Below are 7,818 nucleotides of genomic sequence, written 5' to 3'. Positions count from 1 at the left end.
CCACTAATCCCTACAACACCTAGATTTCTACAAGCAAAACCATTAGTGTTAATTTTGAAAACATCGATGGAGGGGGACCATTTACCTACTCTATTCATCATACTGGAACATTTGATCCTAGAGCAAGAAAGAGCAAGAATAACCGAATAATCCAAATAGAATTTCCTCAAAATTTGAATATCCCGAGTTAAAAAATCATCAAGAAAATACATAGCCACCAAACTTTATTTTATCAAGTCCAAATTTTTTTTCCAAACCTACCCAATAAGACTAATAACCTTGAAATTTTACCAAAAGAATAAAGAGCGGAGCAATATCTTTGGCTACTAATGTTACAAAGCTAGAAGCAAGAGGACATCCCAAGCTAACACAAAATTTAGATAGAGAATTTGTATGAACAAGATGTTGATTCCAAATATGCAACGATTGTCTCCAAAGACCCTTAGCAAGAGGACATTAAAAAAATAAGATGATATCGAATCATCTTGAACAAATAAGATACCCCTCTTGAACAAATTTAGAACCTTACCAAACCCTCTACAATAAGGATAACATGAGATAAGGGGAGATGACATTACCTTTTTATAACTCTTTGGAGTCCAAAAAAGAGAAGAAGGGATTCCATTGATAAGAACAAAGAAGGAAGAAGACACCACCCAACTCATGAACCAATCAATCCACTTTGAACAAAAAATAAAAGTAGATAAGAAATTCCCAAGGAAGGACCATATGACCCTAACATAAGCCTTGGACATGTCTATTTGATAAACATATATTGATCCTTAGAAAACCCCATAAAATGAATGGTATTTGAAGAAATAACAGCATTATCAAGAAGTTGAAACCCCGTCACAATGCCCCCTACTCAAATGATATCAAAAGTAAAAAATCTATTTTAGGTGATCAAATTTATTTTTTGCAATAATCATGTAAGAGATATTACAAAGAGAAATAGGATGAATAGTTGGAAACATGTGTGGTGTTGTCATTGATGCCAACCTATCTGGTATTGTCTTTGGCATTGTCATTGATGTCACTATGAGGAAGTTGTAACTGTTTAGTTGTGCAGATGTCGTAGATGGTTCGAAAATAAGTGTTTAGATGTTGTTATGTTGTTTGGTTGTGATATTAAGTTAGTTTGAGGTGTTTCCAAAAGGTTATAGTAGTGGAAGATACAATAGGCAGGAAACAATATTCAAATGTCTTCATAGAAGGATACTTTGCATTCCTCCAATTCTTGATGTTGTTGGCTTGTAGTTCTAGATATGATGTCTATGTTCTATTGATGTTGCACTATCATGTTTTTAAGTCCTCGGTCGCTCAGATGATGTAGTTGGTTTTGGCAGTTTGTTGACAACGGGACTATCTATTAGGATTGGTCCAAAGAATACTTTGCATTGCTCCGCTATGTTGATACAAGTGTTGTGGCTTGGAGGACATGTTTATATTATTTGTGCAGTGTTCCAGTTTAGATTTATAGTGTTGGTTTAATCAAAAAGTTATGTTGTTTTGTGTTCAGTGATGTCAGTTGTGTTGGTCTTTGGCTGACTCAAGTGGTGTATCTTATTTGGATCATATTTTTTTGGTCTAGATATGCATTGGAGGTTGAGTTAGAATGTTGATATAGGTCTCACCATGACATGTGTAGATTTGCATTGTGTATTTTGCATGGGGTGATTTTTTGGGGCTGACTAGTTAGTGTGCTTCATTGTTTATCTACATGTTACATTTGATGTCATTTTTGGAGGATGTTCTAGCATGTGTAGTTCATTCAAACCAACTTAGGAGGATGTGTTGTGATGTATTTGTGTCCCCTTTATCTCCTGGAGTGTACCGCATTATGTATTTTTGGTCTGGGTGGCCAACTTTATTTAATTCATGTATACTTCGTCTATGGCCGACTCAATTGAGGGTTTCAATGTATAATCTTGTATTTATGAAAATCTGGGTGTTTGATTTGGTATGTGGATTGTTATGAATTGGATGTGAATGATACGCAAGAAACAAAAGTGTGAACTTTAGTTTGTGATGAGCCTTGATGATCATATCTTCAGTGCAATATTATGTTGAGATAGTGAATAAAGTCAGAGATATTTACCATGATATTGTTCGCTTGACACAGTGGTTCAAGGATAGTTTCATGATCAAGATATCTTGTTCATTACAATTCATTATTTCTTTGTACCTGTTGGAAGACAGTGTTGGGATCTAAGAACACTGAGAGGGGGGGGGGGGTCAGTGTTCTACCAGTGAGATTAATTTAAACCTTATTAACAAAACCACTCAGTAACCGGTATGCATAAAAGAAAATAACAACAAGTGATAATAATGCAACCACAAAGATAAACACCATAACACAGAGATGCATTGCCCCTCCTTATTCAAACTAGATGCATAAAAATGGTGCATCTTTTCAGGGGGGAGAATCAAAGATTATCTTTTTTCTCTTGGATTTATGTGGTGGTTGCTCTTAGGGGGATCAATGAAGGTTGTGGTTTCCTAGTTGTAGGGAATGTTGCAATTATTAGAGTCATACCCAAAAGGGGGAGAGAGAGAGAGAGAGATTTATTGTTTACAATATTGCACCCTTTGTCCTTGATGTCAAAGGGGGAGAGAGATAAAATAATAAGGGAGATATAGTTGGAAATAATTTATTTAAATGATTGGTGGTATAAGTGTTGCCATCAATAACAAAGGGGAATACTTTTGGAAATTTGTGTTGTGTTGTCATTTAGGTCAAACTTGTTGGCATTGATGCCAACCTATCTGGCATTGTCTTTGGTGTTGTCATTGATGCCACTATGAGGAAGTTGCAATTTTTTAATTGTGTGGATGTTGTAGATGGTCTAGAAATGAGTGTTTAGATGTTATCATGTTTTCTGGTGGTGATATTGAGTTAGTATGAGGTGTTTTCGAAAGGTTACATTAGTGGAAGATACAATATGCAAGAATCAATATTTAAATGTCTTCATGGAAGAATCCTTTGCATTCCTCCAGTTCTTGATGTTGTTCGCCTACAGTTCTAGATATAATGTTTACATTCTATGGATGTTGTACTATCATGTTTTCAGGTCCTCGGTTGCTCAGATGATGCAGTTGGTTGTGGCGGTTTGCTAATAGTGAGATTGTTTGTCAATTTTGGTCTGAAGAATGTTTTGCATTGCTCTATTGTATTGATTCAAGTGTTGCATCTAGGAGAACATGTCCATATGTTTTGTGCAATGTTCCAATTCAAATTTATAGTGTTTGTTTGATCAACAAGTGAGTTTATGCTATTTTGTGTTCAATGTTGTTAGTTGTGTTGGTCTCTGGTTGGTTCAGGTGGTGTATCTTATTTGGATCATACTTTTTTGGTATGGATATGCATTGGAGGCTGAGTTAGAATTTTGATATGGGTCTCACTATGGCATGTGTAGATTCATAGTGTGTATTTTTCATGGGGTGATATTTTTGGGTTGACTAGTTAGTGTGCTTCATTGTTTATCTACATGTTATGTTTGATGTTGTTTTGGTGGGATGTTCTAGCATGTGAAATTTATTGTAACAACCTAGGAAGATGTGTTGTGGTGTATTTGGGTCCCTTTATCTTCTGTTGTAGACCACATTATGTATATTTTAGTCTGGGTGGCCAACTTTATGTAATTCATATATACTGCATCTGTGGCCGACCTAGTTGAGGGTTTTAATGTATAATCTTGTATAAATACAAATGTAGTGATTTGGTGTGTGGATTGTTTTAAATTATATGTGAATGATATGAAAGCAGACGAAGTGCGAATTTTAATTTTTGATGAGCCTTGATGATCATGTCTTCAATGCGATAGGTTGTTGAAACAGTGAATGAAGTTAGAGATGTTTACCATGATGTTGTTCGCTTGACACAATGCTTTAAGGACAATTTCATGATTAGGAGATCTTGTTAATTACTATTTATTATTTCCCTATACCTTTCAAAACATTGAGTCCTTTGGTAGCCTATACAGTTCTTTGTGTCTTTCCTTGAGATTGTGTGTCTCAGTATTACAAGTCACTTCTATCTTTCCCTAAGGTTGGGTGCCTTAGTTTTGCAAGTCCAATCAAGTGTAGTGAGATCCTTGGACTTGAGACTAAAAAATTGTAATCAATTACTCATATTGTGAGTGTGATTCTCTCTGTGGTTTTTCCCTTTGTTTTTCCACGTAAATCCAGTGTCATTTTGTGTGTTGTTCTTTATGCTTTCATGTTTCATAATTGCAGATATATGTTAATTATGGCTTGAAGTTTAAAGGATTATAAGTAATTTATTTTAAGGTCTAGACTTATTCACCCCTCCCCCCCACCCTCTCAATCTTGTGGTGTGTTTAACATAAATAGATGAAAAGAATTAGCCCCCACTTTCTTTGAGATCAAAGCTAGAAAAGTAGAATTAACTTCTATAGAAGCATTTACTTAAATTAGTTTGATATTTTCATGTAACAACTAGAAGATCATCCTTTAAGATGTCCTTGTATTCTTAGGTAAAAATCAATAGAAAAGCAATCAAGACATGAAGACTTACCTTTCTTCATTTGAAAAATAACTTTCCTAATTTCTCAAGAGTAATAGGCTCCATAAGAAGACCATTTATTTCCTAAGTAACTAAAGAAGTAATACAACCTAAGATAACCTTTTCCTCATCTACCTTAGTTGGACTATTTTACTTAAAAAAGAAGAGAAATGAAGAACCACTTCCATATTAATATCCTAAAATAAAAAAATATGATTTCCTTGAGAGGATCTAATAGATGAAATAAAATTACTACTTATTGTTTCTTTAACTGAAATATGAAAAAAAAAAAAAATTGAAACTTATTTTTATCCCTCTCTTCAAGCCCATTGATTCAACATTTTTACTTCTAGAAAATCTCCTCTTGTTTTTTTAGATAAGGAGAACTCAACCAAAATCCTTTCCCTAATACACCAAATTCTTTAATTCTAAAAGTAATAACATCGAATCTTTTTTACATCTATTTCTTTGACCAAAAAAATATTAGCAAAACTAAATGTGTTCTATTGTTTAATCTTGAACTTAATAAATTGAAGCCTTTAAAATAATAAATACATAATAACACCAAAGGGGGTCTTTCCCTTCAACCACAATACTACATTTTCACACATATAGACTAATCACAAAGCCACACTAACCAGAACTTGAATGGGGGCTTCTTTATGAAAGAAAAAAGAGATGAAAATAGATTTATAGGCCCTAACTTGAACCCTTTCATGGGAATTTTTTTAGGAGAAGTAACCCAATTTCCCTAATCTTGTAGTCAGACATAAAAAATCTATTTGTCTATTTGGAAATGGAAGAAAAAACACACATCCTATTATTCCAAGTAAAGGGACTGCCATTTGGTTTAACATCAAAGAGATTAAAGAGACTATTGAGATTTTACCATTAGTGGAGTTAGGTCAAATAATTATCATCGCCAAAAATTGCCTAAAATCATGTACCCTCGTTATCTTTCGATTTTGCTCCCGAGGGGGCATATTGATGACCTCATGACCTCACATCTTCAAAGTCAAGAAATTTTTTAAATCTTTACCAAAAGTCAAGCAAAAAAAATCTTTTTCAACTAAAGAAAATCAAATTCTTATTGCTAAGGGGCATCTTAACTTCATCGCTTCACATCAAGTTGAGATCTCTCGATCATCTGAATCGAATCAATCGCTAGGGGCATATCAGTTTCATTGCTTCAAATCAAGCTGATATTTGTCTTTATCTGAATCAGTCTCTTAACGTTAATCAATTTCATCGCTTTTCATCAAGCTGATTATTCATTTAAACTCAATCAAGGGTTTAAAGAGTATCTTCGATCAAACTCAATCTAAGAAGGTGTTCAGTTTTATCACATCAAATCAAGTTGGACATTTTATCTTCGCTCATCGTGTCTTGATCCATCAATTTCAAGATCAATTTTATCTTCGCTCGCTGAGTCTATTACAATCAATCTCTAGATCAGTAAGATCCGCTTCTTGATCAATCAAGTTCAAGTTCGGTATTGTTGCTCTCTATCGTTCTTAGCTCAATCAAGTTCGGGATCGGTATCGCTTTAATCAAACTCTGTTCAGCTTCATTGCTTCAAATCAAGCTAAACACCTCGCTTTTCATCTGGTTCGTGATCAATCAAGTTCAGAATTGGCATCTCCTAGATATCAACTATTCTTTGAACCAACGTGTTGCTCGCACATTAATTCAAAGAGGGGCAAATGTAATACCCTAAAATTGGTCATCTAAACCATGAGCCCTAATCTCGACAACATCACCAAGGTCCTAACCAAAGGCAATTAAATCAACTTTGAGCACATTAATTAATTCTTTAATCATCAAATGTCACATGGCAAGTCAATTACTCAATATTAATTAAATATTTATTTAATTAATTAAATGATTCCAAGAATATCATTTTGATCAATTATCCTGTTTAATTTATTAAATATCCTAGCATATTTAATTAATTAATAATTTAATCATGCGAAAGAGGAATTAATCTGAAAATAGAATAAAATTGGGAGAGAAATCAAACTTGAGATGTTATTTCTTTTTCTAAATTGAGAACTTGAAATCAGAATACAATTAAATTGAATTATTCTCTAAAATTAGAACTCAAAGCTTTTGAGAAAAAAGAAGTTTAGTTGCATTAAAAAGACTCTTTTCTTGAATAAATAAAAGAATTATCTATTTTTATCACAAATGCATGGAATTAATTCATTCTTATTTCTAATGCAACTTGAACTTCTTATTTAAATGCATTTCAATTAAACTATAATTGGAATCTATCTCAAGGTTAATTGAACCTGATTTTTCAATTATTTCATTAATTCTAAATTGTGTTTTTTCTTGATCTCTCTTGTGAATTCTCTATAAATTCAGCCTTCAGCTCTCATTCAAATCACCCCAGAGATATTTGAGAAACACCTTGGAGATTATTATTATGCTGATTTTGCTCTAGAGTCATTGAAGATATTGTACTTGCCTTTTTGAGATTATTGCATCTTAGTTTAGCTTTTTGCATATTTAGTTTATTTATTGCTTGAATTCATTATTGCTTGAATTAATCATCCATCTTGCATCCATATAGTTTAATATCATACTCATATAAATTAAATCCTTCGTCTTGGTGTAGTCTAGTCACTGGTATTGCTTATAAAAATCTGAGAGCAATCTTATACTCGTACCTTTTAGAAGGCAATTAGTCGCTTTGTTATGGTTTATTATTTATTGATTATTGATTTACTAACCATGCATGTAATGACTTAATTGAAGTGTTGTGCCTGCAGCTATCAGACCTTATTTCACTTTTTCACACACACAATAAGGACCTTGCACAATCCTCTTTCTTATGTTCTCCTAGGTAAGACATTTATTTTAACATTTAACCTAGAGGAAGAAATTACAATTGGGCTAATAATATTTATTTCAATTTTTTTTCTCCCAAGGGAAATCTTCGTACTCAACTTTTTCTTGTTCTAAAATATGATATCCATAAAAAAATGAATAAGCCCCTTGAGGATCATATCTCCAAGAAAGAGTATCAATTTGTTCTAGAAAAGAACATGGGTGATCATATAGAATAGAAGATAAGGCCATAGAAACATCAAGATCTCTTCCAAGGGCCAACAACTTGAATCCTTCCAATGGTAATTACGAGAATCTTCCACTAAGTGAAAAACTTTAAAGTTTTATACTTTAGACCAATTATCATTTTGAAAGTAATTACTTGAAGGGAGCATATGGGGAAAAGATGTGAGAATTGGTGGATCACAATCCCATGATTACATCAAAAAAAGAGCATTGGG

This window comes from Cryptomeria japonica, chromosome 3 (assembly GCF_030272615.1).
Source record: "Cryptomeria japonica chromosome 3, Sugi_1.0, whole genome shotgun sequence".
Lineage (NCBI taxonomy): Eukaryota > Viridiplantae > Streptophyta > Pinopsida > Cupressales > Cupressaceae > Cryptomeria > Cryptomeria japonica.
The sequence above is the reverse complement of the archived record's forward strand: the minus strand, read 5'-3'. Positions refer to the sequence as shown.